The sequence below is a fragment of the Anoplophora glabripennis genome, unplaced genomic scaffold, assembly GCF_000390285.2.
Source record: "Anoplophora glabripennis isolate ALB-LARVAE unplaced genomic scaffold, Agla_2.0 scaffold488, whole genome shotgun sequence".
NCBI lineage: Eukaryota > Metazoa > Arthropoda > Insecta > Coleoptera > Cerambycidae > Anoplophora > Anoplophora glabripennis.
The window spans coordinates 273332-297053 of NW_019416825.1; the positions used below are offsets into that span (position 1 = coordinate 273332).

At 36.3% G+C, this 23722-nt stretch overlaps 1 protein-coding gene across 2 annotated transcripts in view; it reads right to left on the minus strand.

Moving 5' to 3' along the window:
* The window catches only part of LOC108911607, a 119022-nt gene that overhangs the window by 23623 nt on the left and 71677 nt on the right, over positions 1-23722 (minus strand). The gene's annotated exons all lie outside the window — the stretch shown is intronic.

A 23722-nucleotide genomic window follows, 5' to 3' on the forward strand; every position in this document is an offset into this window, starting at 1 on the left:
TGGCCACTAGTATCTCCAGCTTCTATGTTTCCCAACCTTTCGCAGGCACCCTGTATATGTGGATTAAATATTATAATAGCAAAATGGAAAGTGAATATATTTAACAAAATTGTAGTAAAATTGAATATATTTTAAACACAATTTATTGGTAATGTGTGACAAATTGTAAATTATACTGAGCAGTGCTGCAGTTTCGTAAATTTTTATAATAGATTTTTTTTCGTGTACAATTGCAAATTAATAATTAATTAATAATAATTAATAATGAAAAAAAATATTCGGAGAATTTCAGTTGCAATAATTGATTGATTGATCATATTACTTGATGTCTCTACTTTATGCTCGTATCAGTGATGCCAGATTTGGGAATTTTTCCCTAGTTCAAGGGAAAAACATTCTAAATTTCTCTAACCAGGGAATTTTATATGAAATCTAAGGATTTTGTGCTTCTCTGCAAAACAGGGCATTACAGTCTACAATAAATGTTTGGAAATATAGTAAATCAATGAATTAAAGTTAGTGTTTTTGGAACATAACTTAATAAATTTGATTTGTTTGGAAAGACAGTCGGTTATTTTATTTAACTTTGTTCTTAGACATTTTTGGCCATCTCCTTACGAATTTACGTGGTAATGTACCTTCATAAAATGTACTAGGGAATTTCTGCTTAACATCTAGTTATTCTCAGGACTGCCCGTCTGGCATCACTGGTTTGTAAGTGTAATCGGTCGAATTACTCCATCTTGACAAATGAAAACACATCCACTCTCCAAACACAGGAGCAGATGCGTCGATAAAAGCTGATTTACAAAGTTTCCAGTAACCCAATTCCGACAACTCGAATTAGCATCGTTGCGCCACCGAATACCCGAAAATACAGTTTCCCGCTGCTAAATCCACTTTCTCGCCTCCCGAAATACGCCACCGGCGTATATTTACGCTCCAACGGGGCCATTTGGTTATAATAAATAAGCGTATATAAATTAAAACACCTCGTCAACGACATTCTCGATGTAAAGTTTTCAAAACAAAAGATATATTTTTGTGATCGGTTGCGTAAAAGTGGCTTCTGGCAAGCCGCTTTGATGTAGTAATATATTCGGGTTCCTTGACGTCACTGGAGTGTCGTTCTCCAAACATTCGCGAAATTTTTTAAGCCTTGCTCTGTTATTATTTCCGTAAAAGTTCCACTTCCATCAATATAAATATTAATCCGTTTTGTGTTTTATCTGTCTTAGCAAAATATGCGTGTTATTCGAAATCGTAAATGATTCAGGGAATTAAACAAACTGGTAATTAAAATTCAAATCGATAACGTTTTCTAGAACGGCAACCTGTTGTGTAAACATTTTCGGAATCTGGAAAATGCGCAGGTATTCGGATCCAGTAATTAAGTCGAAAAAAACCATAATAATAAATTTTTAGCTTTAACCGACGATGAGGTAATCGCTAAAGGTGCAGTTTTTTAATAGAATATCCACACATATAACGAGGTATTTCCACGCCGAACATAAATAAACACGCTCGATTTTCATATTACAGAATTATTTATTGTAAATCGCCTTACCTCCTTCGGACGATGATTGAGGCGCGAGAGTGTTTTTTTCTAAAAAAAACGACTGACGGGGTATTTACCTAATAAAATTTCTGTTTATTATTCCAACCGGGAAAGATTTTCATACGTTACGGGAACGATGGAAAACATAGACCCAGGTAATAACAATTTAAATCATAAAATCGATTTCGTGGGTGCTTCAAAATTTATCACGGGATTTGTAAACGAGATTTTTGCTGCACGCTCATTATTTATATCTGTTAGGGACGGTTCGATAATGCTCTTTTCACAACAACGTACGAGGGATGTAGAGTAGAACAGTATCAGCCATTAGTGTGCATGAATAGTGCGTGAATAAGCTTGTCTTGCACCCCCTAGCCAATGGGCTAGGGGGTGCAAGATAAGAGAGGATGGGAGAAATATAAATTATAGGCAGAAATAGGTACAGTGAATGCATTTTTTTAGAAATATTTTTAATAAAATCTTTTTAATACAAAAAAAAAACAAAAAAATATAAATAACTAAAAAATAAAGAAATTCAACGAAAATTAGGTAAAACATAATCTTCTCGGATTTTTTGAAAATTTGTCGACCACTTAATTAATAATAAAATCTTCGTGGTTGTCAAAAATAAGCTTTACGTGTATACTCATCATTGCTAGGCCATTGAGATGATTTTGTATCATAGTATTTCTCAGACAGGTTTTTATTCTTCTTTTTTTTTTAAATTTAAAATTCCAGAGCTAAATTTTTAAAATTACTTTTTAACATAAAATGTTCTATTTTTAAATTCTTTTGTAAACAAATATTTATACTAATTCATTACAATTGTTTCTTAAAAAAATAGAGTAAAGTATTAATTTTCAAAATTAAAGTTTAAGTAAATAAAATATTTTATTAAAAATTTCCAATCTAATATTTCCTTGAGAAAATTTTTGTGCTTTTTTCGAATTTCTAGGGGGGCAGCTGCCACCCCCCTTCCCCCCCCCGCACATGCTTCGGGTTCAAGATACAGGGTGTTAAAAAGTTACGGAAATCCTACATAAGTACTTACTATGGAATTTTTTAATTTCTAACTGTAATGCATTTATATCTATCACTATTTGCTTACTACTACTAACACAAAATGCTTTGCTTTTCTATATTTGTTGTTTAATATACTACAAAGGCGTAAATTCGTTAAAACGTACTTAAAAATATTGTCTTTGGCCGCCGCATCGACCATATTTAAATCCAACAGATTTTTTGTGTCATGTCGCTGGCGTAGGAACAGTTGAAATAGTTCCAAAGGTGCTCTCCCCTAATCAGTTGGCGATATTCGAACGGCGAATCTAGGTGAACCCAATCCTTGACTCTTGAGACTCTTGTACTGCGAGGTCATTAATAAAACATAAGTGGAATGCGGCGTTGATTTATCAGTTACTAAGACAACGCTCGATAGCAAACATAAGTTCAATGTCAAACGGGGACGGATCGATAAGATGCGGATCACTAGATCTACTGGAATCGCGACAGAGACGCAAACGCGTACAGAAACGGACGTAAGATCTTTAGCTTGGTATTCCCGCAGACAAAAAAAAGAGTTAGTTTAACGAAAATCCGGTACCGTTCGGTTTGTTTATAAGTTGCAGACTCAGTAAGTTATCACTGACGTTCTCGGATGGCTATAAATTATTTAAAAATTCCCAGACTGTAGACTGACGTGAGATACTAACCTCCAAAAAGGTCTGAGAATTCCTAGAAAATCAATATGAGGGAATAGTCGTTAAATACCAGGAATTCTTTAATAACATTGTTATGAGGATGATTATGGGAACTGATTGCGTTCTTTCACATGGAAGCTTTGTTTTTACAGACCAAAAAAACTGAAATTTTGTTAAAATCTAGGTTATAACGGGATCTAAATTGATAAACAACAACACAGTGGGGACTTGAACAGATTATTGAAACTGACAGTTCTACAATTACAAAATAGGGTTTGGTTTTCAAAGCGTCAGCAGTCAATGACCTTCCCAAAACTTACGCAACATTTTTTTTAAATACGTTTACGATCCAAACGATTCTCCAAGATAACATTAAGTCGAGGATAGACATCTGTAAGCGCCAAAATCCATCAATTTCCGAAGTTTATTACGCTTCTGTTTGTCCGATCCAAAGGTACTCACGAATTAATTGCGTTTTCACCGTAAAAATCTGATTGGCCCCCAACTATTGCGACGTTCGGGACACAATCGCTCCTCGCTCGTATCGTTTATTGATACCAACCGAATTATCAACGCTCGATTATTAATTTCGCCCGATGTTTATCCTGACAGCGAAGTAATTAGTATTAGGCTGCAAAACACATATTAAGAGTTCTCCGGGAATAGAATTCTCGGAAAATTGTTGGGAAAAAGGTAATAGCGATCGGTTGTTTTCGGAAAAACCACTCGCTGCTAGTTTAATTTGTTTACTACGGTCTATGTTCCGTCCCGTCTCTGTATTCCGTCGTTCAGACAAATATTCAGGAGCAATGAGTAATTATTTATATTTATCTATACATAATAATTTTGTGGTGAAGAACTGTGAGTCATTTGTTTGATTGATTTTTTAAGGATTCGGGGAAAAGCAGCGAGCAAAATAAAATCAGTCTAAAGCTCCACCAGCTCACAGTACACACAGATAATTTCCATAAAATCTCAATAATTCGACTGATTTATTACACTACATTCTACACCAGTAACCTTTACTTATTAGCACAGGCCATATTTAATAGAATTTTTTCCGCGAAGAGTAAAACGTAAGTTTGATGTAGAACTCGTTTAGTTAACCAGATTTTTCCGACATTCTTGGTAATGGGCATGTCGTACAATTAGAATTTGTTAAGTAGTTAGGTGAGTCATGAACGGAAAACGCGTTGTTTCGATAAGACTGCCATCCTTAGAGAGTGGATTGCAAAAGGCGATGGTTTTGCAACACTCAGCGCTGCTGGCACACTTCGTCGAAGAACTTGACACAGTTCGCGATGTCACGAAACCCGCTGGGGAAGAAAACGACAAAATCGCGAGCGTTAAATGTTAAAGGGGCATGCATTTGTAAAAATTGGTGTCGTCAAAACGACATGACTCGATTGTGGGGCTGCTGTTTGTCGAATATCAGATTCCTTTCATGTACTGAGCTTATAAAATAAATCTCCTCATTGTTAATTCAAAATATTTTATTGAAAGCGCGTAATCCCAAAAAATAACAACCAAAACTGACGTGTTTGAGAAAGATAGATTTCAGGTTTATTTAAGCTATGCCTTTAGCTCTACTTGATACCGATGCATTTGCTCTACATTTTTAGTTAATCACATAATCAATCTATTATCTCGCAGATGTTTTAATACCCCCAGAGCGCAGTCCTGTCTGTTTTACATCATCTCGTGATTAAATTAAGAGCACAAAGGGCGAACATGAGGGAACACTTATATTTAGAACTTCATTGCATTCGCTCCGGCCATAAAAACTTCGACATTCATTAACACCATTGTTCTAAGTAAACGAGATCCATCAACTTCATGACAAATCGGCAATTAACAACTCTGGTTCGGTTGGAACTGGATAAAAACGCAATACTCTGTTGCGCGGCATCAGGGACCTTACACTTTGGACTCTTTATGTCGTTTATGTCCCGTATACCGTTGTGCCACATTTTACCAGTCCGCGTCAAATTATCGTGCTTAATCGTATGGATGAATTAATTATTCTCGGTCAGAACTAGAAATGATAACCGCTGCATTTCCTGTTTAGATACAAACAACGTACATTTCTGTAGGTTGTACCGTTAGGCTGACTCATGGTTTATTCGGAGAAAATGGCGTTCGGTCTCGGGTTCAGAAGCCTAAGTCGAAAAAAATTGGGAGAAGTTTTGGAAGTTAAATACAAACAATAACACATTGGCCTCCTGAAAACCTTATACACTGTGTCTCAATCCTTCGATAGTGTCTGGTTCACATACACTTTACTTTTTTGATAACCCCACAAACAAATCTAGTAGGGTTAAGTCAAGGGAGCGTGGTGGCCATTCAAGCAACCCTCTTCTGCCTATTCATCGATTTAGGAAAACTTCATTAAGGTAATTTCTTACATCGAGACGAAAATTTGGAGGAGCATCGTCTTGTTGGAACCAGACATCACCAGCAGGCAGATCGTGCTCATTCGGGCAGGAATCTGCAGAAAACGCAAAAAAATCGAAATAAATGTCTCTGTCAAATTGCTCTCAAAGAAATAAGGTCCCAGTATGCGATTTCCTACTATTCCAGCCCAAATATTCACTTTTTCCGCCCGTTGTGTATGTTTTTCTTGCATCCAATACTTTACTTATTGTAGTTCGACTATAATTCTCTGGTCTGGATACTTATGATACTTAAAAGATTAATAAAGAGTAGGTAAGTTTTTTAAAGTACAGAAGAGACTATGATTGTTTGAAATAGTCGTCAGTACGACATAAAAGACAATTTTTTAAATTTTTTGCCAACTGTGAAAAAAGGTAGGTATAACCTTATATCGCTGAATACATCACTTCTTAACAAGTGTATTTACATCCGTAAAATGTAAATTAAAAAAATTACACACTATTAGATGCAATAAACACGCTTGCTGTGATACAAAAAACCATTACATTTGCTATACAAGCAAATAAAAACTATTTATACCTTTCGAGCTATCCTACACCGTAACACAACCTCTTTAAATCATGTTTTCCATTACTTTCCCGAAACTTCCGAATGTTTTTTCTCTAGTTTGACGCAGCTCGATGTTGTTTTTTTTGTGAATGAAACAGCTTACGTGCATCGCAAAGAAAAACGTATTAGCTGCGTTGACGTTAGTTTCAACGAACCCAGCGTTAATGGGTCTAAATATCACGTGTTTAATAAAATTTTATTACCGGCAGTGCTCTATCTGAGTTAGTAAATGGTGACCACATCAACAAACGTTTCAGATTTCTCGCAGTTACTTTTAGTCTTTTACGTACTTGAATATTTTTCCAAAACAGGTTACGACGTAATTAAGTGAAGGGAAAATGTCATTAAATAAATTTAAGGAGATATATTGATGCAGTAAATGATATCTACATGTTCTCTAGAATAAAATATACATTTTACATCCTGTATTCTTGCCAGGTGTATTATCACCCTTGACACCAAACCAACCAATTGAGATTTCACGCCGTATTTCGCCATATTCGGAGCAAATCACCGAAATTTTCCAAGTGCCACATATATAGAGAGTTTACCTGGTTTTTTCGCCTCATCGCGTTCTCAACCGTGTTAATATATGCATATAAGCCAGTCTAGTTCCAACGAAATCAATAACTTGTTTCTATTCAGCTCTGAAAACGTGTACCTACTTCTTCCTTTCAAGGAGAGTTTTTAATTTGAACCAGTACAGTGGAGAGATTTCACCGATCGCTAATTTTAAAATGCTTTTAGAAAATTTACATGAAAATTTTACACCTCTGTTATCAGATTATTAGAACAATTGAATGTTAGTAGAAATTCCTCCCCCTCCTCTCTATGCTAATTCATGTGAAGCAAAACACAAATTCTACGTTATCATTTTTATAATTAAAAAATGGCAATACCTAATTTAAACAAACTCGTTTCGCTTTACCGTTTAAGCTATGGTCCTTTCCATTAAAGAAATTGATTTTTCAACCAAGACAGGTGCAAAGCAAACATTTCGTAACGATATAGTGTGCAGCTATAGTCGACTTTGCCCTTAGCAGATATCCCTATCTATATTAAAACAATGCCAATATTAGCACAGCCCATTATAGGCGTATATATTAGACCGACTATATTTAGATTTTCTGCTGAGCGTGTAAGAATTAAAACACGATCCGTGTTACATAATAATGTCGGGGCTTATCAACCTGTATAGCGATTCGTGGTGGGACACCGGGTTGTTGGTTGTTTTATCGCATCGGGATGGGTTTACAATAGGGGGAGATAAGACATTTTAGCGCGATGCTCCCATATGGCCGATAGCTATTAATAAATACAAATAAATTGTTAATAGCGAATAACGGTTCTGCCATATGCACAAGGTTAGCAGCTTGTCAGGCGCTCAGAGCGAGCGGCTTTCTCCAAAGAAAAAAGTTTCCTTGTTAATAGTTTGATGTTAATGCATATGCATGTCCACGATGGGATCTGATGCAGAGGCGGAGGCGATTACTCATCGTTTGTTAATTGTTCGATCGCTACGACGGTTTTGTAAAACCATGGCAAAATGCCAATCACTGATTTACTATTTGCTAAAAAACACAGATAGAAAGAGGCTACTGAGGCTACTTCTAGGCGACGTGTAGATATTCATGAACATTCCACATTTGTTTTTTTTTGTCTTCAGTCTCCGTAATCTTTTCTTGACCGTTAACGAGGTACCATCGGTCCCTACAGCGATGTTTAGTACTCTTCAAGGCCTCTCTCATAGCGTATAAATAGCTTTTATTAGTTTGGTGACTGGAGGAAATAGTTATTTTAATGAAAATAGCGCATTCCAAGAAATCGCGCGATAAGTCGTTATTTTACGATGGAACTTTAATACCCCATGGATCATCCACAGGAATTAATAGTTAATATATTAATAATATCCTTTTCTTCGCAATCACGCATCGGTCCCACAGTTTTTTATGCAGCAACTAGTTGTTAAACTTCGGAATATTCATGTCGAACGAATGTAAGGTGGTTAAACTAACAAAGGAGCCGCGAGATCTTTTGTGGAGCTCGGTTCTGTGTTCCACAGGTAGAAACCGGGTTATTTTTTGCTCGAGTAGCCCCACCTTGTCGACTACAAAGAGAGGTTATTCAAGAGTAGTGAGAGAGGTTATTCACGTAGCCTTTTGAGACGCGAGGAACCTATATTTTAGTACATTTCCTACAAAATGGACAAAGTAATGGGTTTCAACCTTGAAAATCAGTGCTAGTATTATTCAAATAATTCTGAGTATAAATAAAACACGTGTCTCGCGAACGGAAAAGGTACAGACGACGATTCCGTTTCACATAATCCACGCTGACAAAGGAAACGCTAATAGCCCCTTCGTTCGAGTCTAAACAACATAATAACTCGGTACTACAATCCCGTCAGTACATGTACCACCTACAGGAGAGCCGTCTGAAAATATCCCAAACCTGAGAACCGTAAATCTTCTTTGATCCGCGATGCACATAAAGCAGCTTCTGACATTTATATTTAGGTATATATTTACGAGCTTCCAGATAGTTTAAAATAAACCGATTTCGACATCGCTAAGGTCACTATGGTGGAGCAGACGGATTGGTTTTCGAATAAAACAGGAATGAAGATTCGTCAGAGAGTCAGAAAAACAATTGAACACTAATTTATATACAGTTTTCTCGTGAAAATGAACGGAAAAAAGTTAATAAGCGAAAAACGTGAATTTACGTAAAAATTATACAATTAACCACCCTGTAAACAATTTTCCACCCTTTTATTATGACTGTGGAAACTAATATGTTATTGTACATAATATTTAGCATCTATAGTGATAAATTCAGCTTTCCGTAACAAAAAGTCGCGAAATGGTCGTTTCCCAGCTCTTTATCCTGGCCTATTCGTATAGGTAGTATATTAGTCAAGCCAACTGTTTTAATTGTTTCGGAAAACAAATGCAACCTGTTTATAAGGTTTTGACAGCTTCTGAAATTAAATTTGACTGGACGTTAAAATAAACGTATGAACAGACTAGACTAGCGAAAACAAACACCCCTTTGTTAATTTCCCTGTTATGCATCGACGTTTTATTATCCAATACTCTTCCTATTATAGTTGAGCCCGGGTATGTTTAGATAAGAATCTAAGCTTGGCAGGCACATACGAACACCATCAAGGACAGATAGATGAGCTAACAATTAACCAGCCCGTGCCATACGCTTGGCGCCGCCTAGCTAGCTTTATTTTTACAGCTTATGTCGATATTGTTTGGACTAATTTCACGTGACAATCTCCCGTGTATGGTTAACCTCATCGACAAAAGCTTTTCTTGAAAAAATCAACGCGAATTTTCGTAATTAAAAACATACCATGGTTTTTTCTGCGTGCATTGTGTAACATATTTTGAACGGGAGCAGCCGTCAGTGTCGTTAACGTAATTGAAAATTACCAAACAGTTTTTTCATGTAACGTTGCTTCTAAATATAACACCAAGCTAATAATATTTACTTAAAAAAACCGTTTTATCATCCTAATTATTGGCAATATTTGTCGCAAGCATGTGTTATAATTAAATCTATCGATAAGAGCGGGTGGGGTAGGTGCTACAGCAAGCAATTTGTTATTTTTTTCTATATTTATTTATTTGTTGAATAACATGTCCTTAAATAGTTTTATGGCTATTATCATTTTTCCTTCGCAAAATAGTACTATATATGGACCCAAATTTTCTTGTCCATGCGTTTTTTAATATTGATTTCCTAATTCAGGGGTTTATTTCGTTTATTTCGACAGTGCTAATATCAGATGTGAAACTTAGAAGCGAAATACATATTGCCAATGAGTTGCTGGTTAATACGTCGACCTAGTTTAATTTTTTTCACTTAAAAAAGCATTCTTAGCTATTTCAGAAACACTAACTCGCTCTGAAAATAAAAGAATGTGTTCCCATTCTGTGGGTTTTTCCAAGAAAAAAAAATGAAACAAGTTTTTCCTTTCGCTTCATGTGGATCTCGATTTGTTTGTTATCAATCACATCGAATTGGCTTTCTAATTTGTAGAAAAAAAATCGGAGGCATGTTAACGATTCAAAATTGAAAACCAAAAGTAAACAGAAAAACAAACATCTCGCAAACATTTACACAAAGCGATGTACCGAAAACATTACAAAACATTATCTGTAACATACAATTGTTCTATAAATCTATAACGCATAAATTTCCTAATATTTCAAATATGTTTTATGAAAACACTTTACTGGTCCATTGACGTCACTCGATTCATTTATCTAGCCATATTGATTCCACTAAAAATGTAACGGACTGTTACTTTTATGCCACTCGAATTACAGAACCAGAATGTGTATTCCGCGGAATATTTTACATACTTTCGAGATAATTTTTGTAGAAATGGAATTTCAAGGAAATCGCCACTAATAGTAGCAGTTAAGCCTTATCTAATGAGTCATATAATTTTCGATAGGTACTTAACAACATTGAACAAATCTTGAGTGCAATAAAGAGATTTCCGTTAAAAATAGATTCACCTAGACCTAGAGCATCGTTAAAAAATACCGTGACAAAATGTAAGTATCGTCTTTAGTCATCGTCGCTATTTGTTGCACCAAGCGAGATAAACCCGTTTGATAGATTGTCACGTTGAAAACTGTAATTGAAAGCGATATTTGCAAAGACAATACAAGCTCTGTGTGAGAACACTTCTAGCTGGCGGTTATTAATGCATATCTGTTTATACGGGGTGTCTTGAGACACAATTACAAGTTTTAGTTTTGTAATTTTCATATTATATTCGTTATTTTTTCATACGGTGGAAAATATGTAAAATCTGACAGTGTATAAGTGTAATAGATGTCTGGTCACGACCGGTGGTTCGATCGGAGCTATTTTGGTGTCGCTGTGTAGGTTGGACTTCCCTGCGTCGAATAGGAAACTAATGAACATTTTAGCTATTTTGTATACCCCAAGTTTTGTACATTGTTTTGTTAAACTCTTGCATCTTGACGAACTTGTCCTATATATACCCTTACGCGTTTAAAAATATTCCGGACGGGTCCATATATCCGTCCTCTCCAGCGAAATTAAATTTCCAGGCCATCTGTCGCGGTATTAAGAGCATGAGAACGCTCGATGGAGAAATTTAAAAATACTCGTGCAGATAGAACGAACGCATCTGTGCAATATATATTTATCCCGGTCTAAATTTTCACTAGACTGAATGTCTCTAATGTTTTGCGCCGTGTTTAGATGGCTCCTATTTAATTTGTGTGCAAATTAATCGCGTGTTCGTTTATTTAAGTGCGGAATATTGTATGCATAATGACCGAGTCATATTTATAATGTTTGTAAAATACTGCTACCACATGCAATCTTTTAGATCTAAAATTAACGCCGATAAATCTGTAAAGGAAAAAGTTAAAAGCAACAAACTCTTCTTTACGGCGCGATTTTTTTGGATCGGTTCTATTTTTTGCTCCTTATGAAATAATATTGACGAAATCAAAATAGAAGGTTTTTATTAATATATTTTTTTGGAAACATCGAAAAATCAAAGAATGGTAAGAACCAAACGGTTCTACCAAACTTTAGTGTGAGTTTTTGCTTTTTTATCCTATGCAAAAGCAAAATTATTCGTTTGCTACGGATATTACTCATCCCGAATTCTTTACTGTAAAAGTCGACGTACTCATTTGTTATCTAGCATACTATATTCTTATCGCAATGTCAGTATACTAGCACCAGGAAGTCATGCGATTGTTTTGGTCGCAATTAAATTTTGTTTATAAGCTTGCCATTCCTATTCACGAACTCGGATTAGAATGTATTGGGAAACACCAGTAATAGGATGCAGATTGTAGGTGGGTAAACCACAAAAATCCAATTAAAAAGAAAAGTATTTCTCAGATATACACCTGTAATTTTCCATATTTCCGTAGAAGGGAAAATTAACCGAACTTTCGAATTTGAAACTGCATTGGCACTTGATCGCAAGTCCAATGGTTTCGCCTTGTATAGAGTCGTGTATTAAATTGCAATTAATTAAAAAAACAGCCCGTGTATTAAGGTCTCATAAAAATTCGACAACAACCTTCCTTTCGATCAATTCTACCTTCGAGTTCTGCCAACGGAAATAGAATATAGATTTGTTCTTAATTATTGCGCTATTGTCCGATCAAAAGGTCGTATTTTTAATAATAACGTAGTCAGCGTAGTTAAACACACATATAGGTGAAAAACCATTTTATGTTTGCTTTAGGATGCACACGTGCCATTATATTGTCCTTTACTATAAATATTAACTACTATTATTTGGTTATTTATAGATTACAATAATCACTGACAACTACTGCGTGTAATGGTAAATAAAAATGATGGAGATTCACAGTTGTTATCTATGTCTTTGGAGTTCGAATCAACATACTATTCCCACAAAACTTGCCGTAAAAATAAAGTGTTTGTTATCTTCGTACGTGTTTTAGCACGGTGGTAATCAATAAATATAATAATTATTTATAATTGTTAAGTATTCGCCAATGTTTTTTATTGTACAAAAACTTAAATTAGCATTGAAACCTTTTTCCCAAAACTTTATATTTACTTTTCCGACAAAGCGTAACCAAACGTCTGCAACCTTGCACAAAGTTTGTGTAACATTTTTGCACCTTGTCTAAAAGAAGTACTGGTTCTTATCAAACGCCAATTTTATTATAAACAATTTCTCATCCGTTATGATCCCAAGATATCGCTTGATATGTCGGGCAAAGTAATCTCTGTAACTCATTGAAGTATTTATCGGTTCCCGGTACTGATATCCTGTGTTTTTAAGGCTGCCTCAATCCTTCGATTAGCTCTTATCTACCTCTGCAGTCCTTCCAACGGGTGAGTCACATCCAACAGCCTAATAAAATTTGCAAAGATTATCCAGACGCGAAACACGGGACGTCCAAATTTGCGCGTGGCGTATTTGTTAATTTAATAGTAAAGTCTGACTCATCCGCTACGAAATAAATGTAGGAAATATATAATAAAAAGTCAATAAACATTTCTAGCGCTTGTCGCATTAAACAAATATATTTATACACGCATACGACTGCGTGGGCGGGTCCAATTATGCACCAGAGACATATTTTTGCGCTGAATTTAGAAAATGACATTTTTGCTTTTTTTTCACTTTAGAAAAAACAAATGTTTTACGTATATGTGATGTGACTTCAAAAGTATCCGAAAAAAAGAACATCGGACATGTTTCATGCCAATTTTTTATATTGATTTTGTTAACAGATTCCAGTGAAACTTCCAACATAACATTTGTACATATCTGTCAAGTGTACATCTTTCGAAATATCTATATTCCACGATAAATAACAAATATATCGAAATACATAGAAAATTCATATTTAGATTACTCCCTTATCGCTAAAAGTGTTTTTTTTTATTTACGCTGTGCAGATAACAACATCCGTTACATATTTTTGCTTCTTCAAAAGTTACATCACTTCATTTTGCATAATAACTTTAATTTACCGTTCAATGCGTGTAGAGATAATGGCAAATTCAAGATGCAGTGCCATAGAAATTGTGTCATACGATGATGTAATAGAGAGCTTGGCGGTAATCAGAGGGTCTATATTTAGCGTCTTTTGTCGTATCGTTAGTACAACGGTCGATTTGTTTTCAGGGAATTGTTGAATTTCAGTTACGGCGAAAACAGGAAGGTCCCCATGCACCATACGTGATAACATTGCGACAAATTGATGTATGATATAGGTAAGTGTTATTTTCTCTCGAAACAATTCGAATATTATAACTATTTCATATTTTTCCCATTTCCAAAACTGGTAACATCATAGTGATTTGCATTTATGTATATCAGTTTGACTTTGATTTCATTCACTGAAAGAGGAAAATTATCGCAAGGGTACAAAATACGATAACTACATTTTTAATTCGCTCTCTTATCAAGTCATTGTTTCCTTGTCAACTAGCTGTCATATAACCGCTTACGTAGAAGCAACTGTGGCAAAGTACTTCTGTTATTTTTAGTTTAACTACCTGCTAGTAGTCGGCATCAAAAGTTTCACAATTTCGAGCAACTCATACTATAAACTAATAGTTATATTTTTAACAAGTTATTAGGTCTGTTAATAATTTTTGGGTATATTTAGATATAGTATACGTAGCACAACGTACGAGGGAGGTACAAATTTTGTCACTTCTCCAAACTTGGTTCTATTCAAAATTATCTCTTTATTTTCCGAACGCTATTAAACAAGACTTTCATGCTTTCATGTTAGTAGCTTGTTTCTTCCGTCAGAAATAAAACTGTTCGGCGTATACACATGTCACTGGTTGTATCAATTATACTTTTGACGGAAGTAACATGTGCGGAATACAAATTTTTTGATCAGTTTTTCAGCACATGTCCCATACTATTTAAAAATTAACTCCCACGAAACGGCGACATGGTCGGCCTTGTGTAATTAGGTCAACCGATCCAGGAGCTGTAAAAAGCGCGTGTCGGTTTATAGCTTTCGTTTTATGTTTCGCGTCATTTGAGCAATTTTCGGTTTCTACATAAGGATTTAGATTAGATTTAAGGGGGTTTTGGATCAGTGTTTGGTAAATAAAGCTTTGTATTCCCGTTCGGAGAACCCGTGATCGGAGGATGTAACTTTTATCTAATATTTATAAGTTTAGGTTGCGCAATGTTTGTATATATATTTTTGTTTAAAACTTAATGTAGATATATTTTTTACCGTAAAATTACAAAGATATTTGCGCAAGTAAATAGGCCGTTATCGTCGCCAGTGAAGTAACTTCAAAAGTATTTTGGGGACTGGCCAGTGTCCACGTACCGTCGCTTGCACATATTTGTCTAGCACGCCCTGGAAAAATAATTATTTTCCTACGTCCTGTTTTGGCGCTTGTCCAATTTTTTAAACGACAATCGCGCCCGCCGTCACATGACTCGAACCCTCGCATAAATCCGTCCGCCCGTGTTTATTTTTCGCATTAATTTATTTTATATAATATGCGTCTCGCCGAGATCGGTTTGGATCAATCGCTATGCTCATTCTTTGCGAATGAGTAATAGTCTCGGACCACCAAAATCGTTCACGGTTAAGACACCGACCCAAGGCGATCTCTTTATATAGAATCACCGTGTGTTCATTGTTAGCACATTCCCATTATTTTTTTTTTATTTTAATATAGGAGCTGTAGCTGGAAGCCATCCACGAGCGAAATTGTAATGTACACATTACATGTACATTACGTTATTAACTGATTATCCGCGTGAAAGGTCTTATCTGGAATTACGAAATAAAATAGTATTAATGAAACGAAATTGTTTGTTTTACATATAATCGCACTGGATTAAGGATATTAGCGATGCTTCTAACTGGATAAGACTACGGTTTTTTTTAATTATGTCACTACAATGCAAATTACTTTAGCAACGTGAACAAGGAATGTTTTGGCTTGTGGTAAATGGGATAAAAACCTTGGCACTATGAAATTTTTATAGTGACTAGAGAAAGTGGACATTCTTTCTTCTAATTCAAACAAGGGAACCAAATAACTCCTAGTAGGATATAAGTATCCATTCTAACAAAAAGCTGACGACTTGCAAAGTCATAAATACATCCCAGCGTATGCTCCACATCAGCATTTAGATTTGTTGCTGTCAGAGCTGCCACACTACAACTAATTCCAAATGTACACCATCCGGATTAGAGTTTGAACGTGAAAACATTATTAGTAGAATGATAATATCAAAAAAAACTCGAAAGAAGTGACGCTAAGTTGGCAAATTACAAATAAGTTGCAAATTTACGTGTTTTTTTAACTTTTTTTACTGTCCATGAAAATCTAGATGACCTATCGGAAAATTAGTCATTTTATGTTGTAGGCAACTAAATTATCTACAATTTAAGGTACCTAAAGTCATATTTCACCAATTTGTTAACTATAAAATAAAGGTTGAACTCGGAAAAACCATTTTTCGAAAATTGGGCATTATTATTGCAAAAAGCGATGAATGTTGATGAAATTTATAGAAAAGACGGCCAATCCAATGGACGTACAAAATAGCGGTATAAACAAATTGTTCCAGGGTCAGGCAAATCCGCTCGGGAATTTACTCTTTATGCATTAAATAGAGCTTTTTCTACTGCAATTTAAAAAAAGGGAAATTACCTACGCCTCTTCGCTCCCAATATAGTTTTTTTTTGGATTTTTTGATATTACCATTCTGCGTACCCCTCCCCATCAAAAACTGCAATAAAAAATGTACTAATAATTTTTTTACGTTTTCTAATTCGACTGGAACATAATTCCAAACGGTCAGGAGACTGGTTGTGATAAATATCGGAGCTGTTCGATGATGATTTAAGTTAGATCAAAGGGTACCCTGCACTTTAGTAGAGGCACATGACGGCACAAAGATTATTATTTGTTTAATCAAGGACTTAATCGGGTTTAATTGGTAATTCATTGCCGTTGGAAACAATGAAATATTAATAACGTGGGTACTGAGACAATGAACGATCAAGGGCCAATTTGAATAGCGTTTTTTCTGTGCGTGGAAAAAAATTAAGCCCGATTATGACGACCAAACCGAGTGCGTAAGTCGTAAAGAAATGTAAACGTATCAGGATTTACTGATAAGAGATGATTGATGGGCTCTGGAGCACCTCATCATTCATAAACCGGTTTTAGGTGTAAATCTAACCCTTTTTCTCGTGTGAGTCAGGAATAATAATTGGTCCATAATTTGCTTGTAATTACACAAACAGAATTTAAGTTATGATTAACAGTACACAAAACAGGATGCTGTTCAATCACCTGAAAAAATAAATCCAAACGCCGGGAAATAATAAGTCTTGTTTGCTTTTTTGTCTAGTTCAATTAAACTTCACCTAAACATGACCCAAAAAATTAACTCGGATGACATATTGTTTACGTTTTCGTGTAGGAAGCAGGAAGACCTAATTTCCAGGGTCTAGATTTTAAGAATGCCGTTCGTGAATACGATTTACGTTAAAAAAAATATATATAAACCGCGTCGTAATCCCTTCATTAGCTGACGATATTTTACACGCGTTATCAGCTATTGTTTTATTTAAATCAAAGCAAACACAGCCTTGCAATTATTTACCCGATATCCTCCTTTTCACCTTGGTCGGGTATATTAGCCCATTATCTGCGGTTTCGAAATGTTTCGCCACCGCTACGTATGAAATTAATAAACATTTACCCGAGACTACCTAAAATATTTACAGGATTCGAGACGGCTTCAATAAACACTGACCGTTGCAAAACACGGCGCGCAGGTAGACGAAAAAAGAAGAAAATGAAAAAACTTCCCAAAGGCAAAGAAAATAAACGAGAATATAAAAGTGTAACGATATGACTACCAAGGTTTTTACGTGTTTATTTAAATTATGTATGTATAAACAGCGGACTGATTGTTTTGAAAATCCTTTTTAATGCCATCTAAGTCCAAAAAATTGTATGCAGCATGATAAAGGTTTGTAGTTTTGGCTTCATCATGTCAGGCGTGTCACTATTGTTAATACTATGATAATATTTAGACAGATTTTAGTATTACATCAATTTAAAGTCGATCTAGTGAACATGATGAATAGAAAGTTACGGACTTTTTGAAGCACACTCATTTAATATAAAAGACCAGCGTCTTTTCTTCATCACCGAAGCAGATGTTCTATATTTGAAACTGCGTAAATTTCGTTCAGACACGAATTTAATTCCACATCCTTTGTGAGACATCTCTAATCCCAATTCGTGTTGGGTTTGTTCGGAACGAACCAACGTCTTTTTGCTGCTATTAAAAGCTGCTACTCGTTGTTAGAAATAATGGCTTTGTGTGCAGCTGGTCCGTCCAGAAGGCATAGTTCAAGGAGATTTGTACGGAATAACCGGGAGAAGACGAAGTCATCGCCCTCGAAAAGCTTCTTTTACCCGATGATTCTGATCTCGAACGAAGTTAATGTTTCGGATGTATTGTGTATTCAAAGTATGTGTGCAATGTTATCAGACCCTATCATGAGCACTTGTCGTGAAGTTCTATTGTACGACTTTTCATAATTAAGCAAAAGATAAAAACTATAATTATCACACGATTGATGAAGTATATGCGGCACATTTTACAATTTTTGTAACCAAAAACGACAATTCTGTTAGTTCCAATAAAAGTACGAAACAGATTTATCGATTCTGACTAGAATTTCCCTTGGTCTCGCTTTCTGTTCAACACGAATCCACTACACTACAATACTTTACCGGTAACAACACACATGGATGGAAAAAAAAATTAATTTAAATTCGAATTGGCTACCGAGGGTCCCCGTCCTTTCGATTTTATACGTGACCGTCCCGACAAAGAGCTTTTTCGCTACGTCTTGGGGTAGATGTTCTACTGACTTTCTCGTTGTGTTGACCTCGGGAGTCTAGTCGAACGGACTGCTAGTTCAGTCGCCCCGAGAACAGAAACCATCATTCCTGGAACTAAAGCGGCGACTTAGACGCCAAACGCGTATTTTCTCGGAACCCCAACAAATTAATTGCTATTGTTTGAGTCTTAGAACGTTGCCGAAACATAATTATAAAAATCCACCTCGAAAAGTGGGTATACAGCGTCATTTTGACATGTTGGAGGCCGTGCTTGTTCTATAATTTAAACGTACGTGTGATAACATGCAACAAAATTAATTTTATTGTGCCATTTGTTCATTCTTGGGGCTCATAACGTTGCTCTGACATCGTTTAAGGCCTTTAAACCGTTTGCAGTAACGCTCTATTAACCACTATTGACTTGGGTGTCGCCGGAATTTCAAACCACTATCCTAACTGATTGGTCATATAAACTATTTGCGTTTCCACGCCCTAATTCAGTGGCGTGCCCAGCGTACCCCATTATAGCAGGTTTCCATTGAAGCGCAGACAAAAAGTCGAAAGTCTCGAGAATAATCCCTTTTTTTAAGCATAAGTTAATGAAAGCAAACAAGAAATATTTGCAACTTATTCACGGGGCCACCCGAAAAACTACTTTTGATTCCTCAGTACGGCCCTGTCTACTGGGCTGAACAGTGTGTGAAATAATCTAAGTAGGCCTTCTACCTTGGTTTGTAATTATTCGAACCCACACTCCTCTCTGTATGAGGGCGTGCTTGGGATAATTTTATCCGTAGACGGTTATACGGATTAAAAAACTGGCCGTAAATGTTTTACCGAATGATTTGCGGCTTTCCCCTTCTGTTTATTATGTAATAAATCGCGTACTTAAAGTAATGTGCAATTTTATTACCTTATCTTGCAGTTTGACGCGAGTGTGAGCTAATATAAACAAACGAATTATTCTGTCAAAAGCGAAAAAACATCGGTTTTTCAGCAATAAGAAATTTATGTCTAGGGACTACACTGAAAAAAATTGTAGAAGCAGGAACTGGTTGTTCCCAGTTACGCAACAGCTACTCTACATAGATAGCAAAACAATAAAGGTGATTGATGCAATCCGTCATATCGCGGCAAAGACCTTGGGACCATTTTATGCTCCTATACGGTTGCCCAAGATTTATAACGTGTCGTTTCGTGATACCACGGTACCAATTCTGAAATCACGACTACGAAAAATGCACTTCATGTGACTGTATGTTGTCCTATAAATTATTACTCCTATTGTGTGTGTTTTAATGGGACTAATTGGTGGGAGGCAGTGGCGTAACAGTAAACGTTATTCCTTGACAACTTTAACTTTGATTTTAGTGTAAAAGTTGCTGTTTCGAAAGTGTGTTATTTTTTTACTTCCGCATCTCTGTTTGGTCAAAATACAACTGTTTTGCTTTCTAGAAGCGTTTGCAAAATCGAATTTCTCAGTAACAAGTAGACTAACGGTTCTGAAATTCAGTTGAGTTAACGGATGACTCGGCATTGCAGTATAGTAACGGATTCGGTTATTATACAGTAAAACGAGCATTGGGCTTGCTCACAAAAAAAATTGTGACACCTACACTGCACCGGTCGGTGCTGGTTTGGAATACGCCTTTGTGCTTAAGATCGCTAGGCCCAATGTATGTTTTTGATGTAAATTTACTTTTACTTCTTAGAAAAACATTAGTGGGTTTTGGTACCGTAAAGAAAGATATGTTAAGTCGCGAATTCTCTACTCGAATATACATAAATTGTTGAGTATTTGAAATATTAACGATCAAAATAAATGTAGGAAATATGTTTCAGTCAGTCAGTAATTGAGACATGTTATGAGTTCAATAATTATTTAAGCTCAAATCAAAGTCATCTAATTTGAGAATAATTTAATCTTCGTTGGAAAGATGCGAGAAGTATTTGTTGTTTCAATTTCAAAACTGTCAGTGTGATCGGGTACAAATGTCTTTATTTTAAAAACTAGTGCGTAAAAGCTTAAGGCTATTCTATCTTGAAATTATAATTAAATTTTTCGGTGTTTTTGTCTGTAATTGTTTGTTTTTTTTGTATATTGAAAAAGATAATCACCGGTTTCAGTTATATCAGAAGTAATCCTCAAAAATCTTAGTTTCTTTGCCATCTCACTTAAAACGAATAGATCTCGATCTCTGCACATTTTACAACAAAATTCAAGTTGAATGGTCTCTGAGGTGTCGAATTCGTAGCGAAAAACTGCATCACACAATTACAATAAAACGAACACGTAAAAGGAGCTGTGAAAATATACCGAGAGACAGTTTTATATGTCACAAAAGTTGAATACTCCTATAAATGCAACTGTGGGACTTTTTTTTAGAACCAGGTAGACAGTTTTACGCCATGCTGAGTTGAACAGTCTCTTAAACGGTCATAAAGTGCAACTACGGCTTTTAGAAAGAATGCATGTCATAACCTTTTCGAAACCGTGTTGATTTTAGCATTTAGATAACGAAAGGCAAAGTAACACGGTTCGCAGAATAATAGCCGCTGCGAAATTTGCCTCTTTGATTGATTTTTTGATGGGGAAATTGGGTTAGCGGGCCAGTCCAAAACGACAAAGGAGAACCTGATCTAGTACTACAAGTCTACAAGTATTATACGAGATATTTAATTTTTTTTTGTCATTGATGATCGCTGAAAATTGGATTGTATGTTAAGAATCGTCAATTTTCTTTTATTAATAAGTATGTTACGACCAGACAACGACATTTTCGGCGACCCCTTTTGTGCGGCTTCCCGGACAGCCGCGCGGCGAAATAGGGAACGCATGGAGGCCAAAGAGTAAGAAAAAAACCGTTGACAAAGTAGTCTGGGCCCGCAAGGTGTGTGACCTCGAAAGCGCTTTGGGTTTGGGATCGCATTTCGCTTCGGAACGGTCGTTCCTTCGTGGTTCGACGATCTCGACGGCTTCTCGGTCGGTCTGGGCTCGTGAAGGAACCAACGACTCGGGCTGGGGTCGAGGAATGGCCGGGAATTCGCCAGGGACGTGCCACATTTGCGTCCGAGGGGGCGATGGAATATTCGAAAGGGTGGTAAAAATTTTAAATAACTTTGTAGGTACACTGGAATGATATTCAGCGCATATTGATCAAACAAATCAATTTATAAATATTTAAATTTGTCCCTGACTGATCGAGTTTGACTCTACTTCCTACTTGCTGCTTTTTAACAGTTTTTTTACACACTTTCAAGGTAAGATCCATGATAAAACAAATAAAGAAACGCCGAATTTCATCATGACATAAGCGTAAAGTGTTAAAAATCCCACTAATCCATCACGCTCCTTACAGTTTCGTCCTCAATTTAATTAGGCAATGCCTATTTTAGTGGCAGCCATCAAAATCGAATCCAAAGCCCGTTAAGGATACGCGAGAATCCTTGAACGAAGGTCACCGCGACTTGTATTATTTGTAGACACATAATTACGGCGATATCAATAAAACCGTTTTTATGGGCGAACAATCGATACACCCTCGACACGTGTGCGAGCTCGTGAAAGGGAAGGACGTTCAGTAAATGGATTTCTGGATAAGGCGGATTCGATATACGACGAAGTTTCCCGGGAAGGCGCGAAGGGTTCTGTAAATTGACGCAGAACGCTTGAATTTTGATTATTGTGATCATAAATATCATTATAATAATATACTGCCCCCTCCTACACACCGGTTTCTGAGATCTAGGTGACGCTGTGCCATTGCTTCGTGTTTTTATACTTACAGTAACAAAATTAGGCCAATTGATTCCCATAAAATAACAAAGCTGCAGAAAGAAAGTGAACAATGTTTAATTTCAGCTACCTCAGATGTGTTTTCAGTGCGAACCAGACAACTGAAATGGGGATTTTCCCTGCTCACCTGTGTTTACGATACAATCAAAGAGAGCGATGGGTTTTCCACCTGTTATCCGAAACGTCGAAGTGATTGGCGTTTGTTTAATAACAAACGCTCGGAGGTTGTTCTAAACTCATATTATTTCTGGGTAAAGTGATCACCTGCAAAACCGACGCGATTTTTCGTTTTAGAATCTGTGTAAAAAGCCGAGGCTACAGCTTTGTACAGGGCGACTTTCTTTTTAAAATTTTTACTGCATTATTTAAATATATACCGAAAAATGCTTTTTAACATTTGAGTATCTATTTTAAAATTGTTGAAAACTGTTTTTTCATCTTTCGCTACGGCTATGCGCACCCTCGCACCCCTGCCAGTAAGTTCTGCATAGCAGTCGGATATCTTGCGGTCGCTAAGGGTATTCTGCGTTACCTGGTCGAGATTTTGGCCGTCCCTCTCGGCTGCGGTCAAATATTTACCAGCCGTCACCCGAGCGCTAACGAAATCTCGCAGCCCGGGAAGCATGGAAGCGAACATATTAAAATTAGAAGCAAATTTAATGATTTAGCGCGTGTTTGTTTGCATAAGCCGTTATCGATTTCGGGAAAGGTGAGGCCTGTTTGCCGCCGACCTGGTTAATTATTAATGTCTGTTTTAAGTACTGCGCCGTATCTCCTGCAGCTTTATTAGAAAATGTACTGCGTTTGTTTGTTAAATTCGTCCTTACGGAGAGAAACAGTTGTTTTTTTTGCAATAACTAATACGTTACAGATTTTCAATTAGAAAAAGTATATTCTAAAACCTCGAAGCGTTAAAGGAGCTTTCGAATATGTCCAAGTAATCGAGTCTCTTGGCTTCCTGGTGCAAATATTGGACCGCGCCAACCAAAAACGGCAAAGTATGTCAAACCGCGGATGTGCAAAAAAACTGTTCATAATATTTATACGCGGGCACAAATATAGACGGAATTTTTTGTGTACCCCATGAGTGGATCACGTGCAGCAGCGAGCGGCGTTGGCCTATAGGTGTCCGTGGTAAACACAAGCAAACGTACTTTTTCAAGGTTACGGTGGACGTTGATCCTTCGCGAAGGATGTTTTGGTCAGACCGGTAGCCGTTGCAGATAAGGAGTTACACTACAA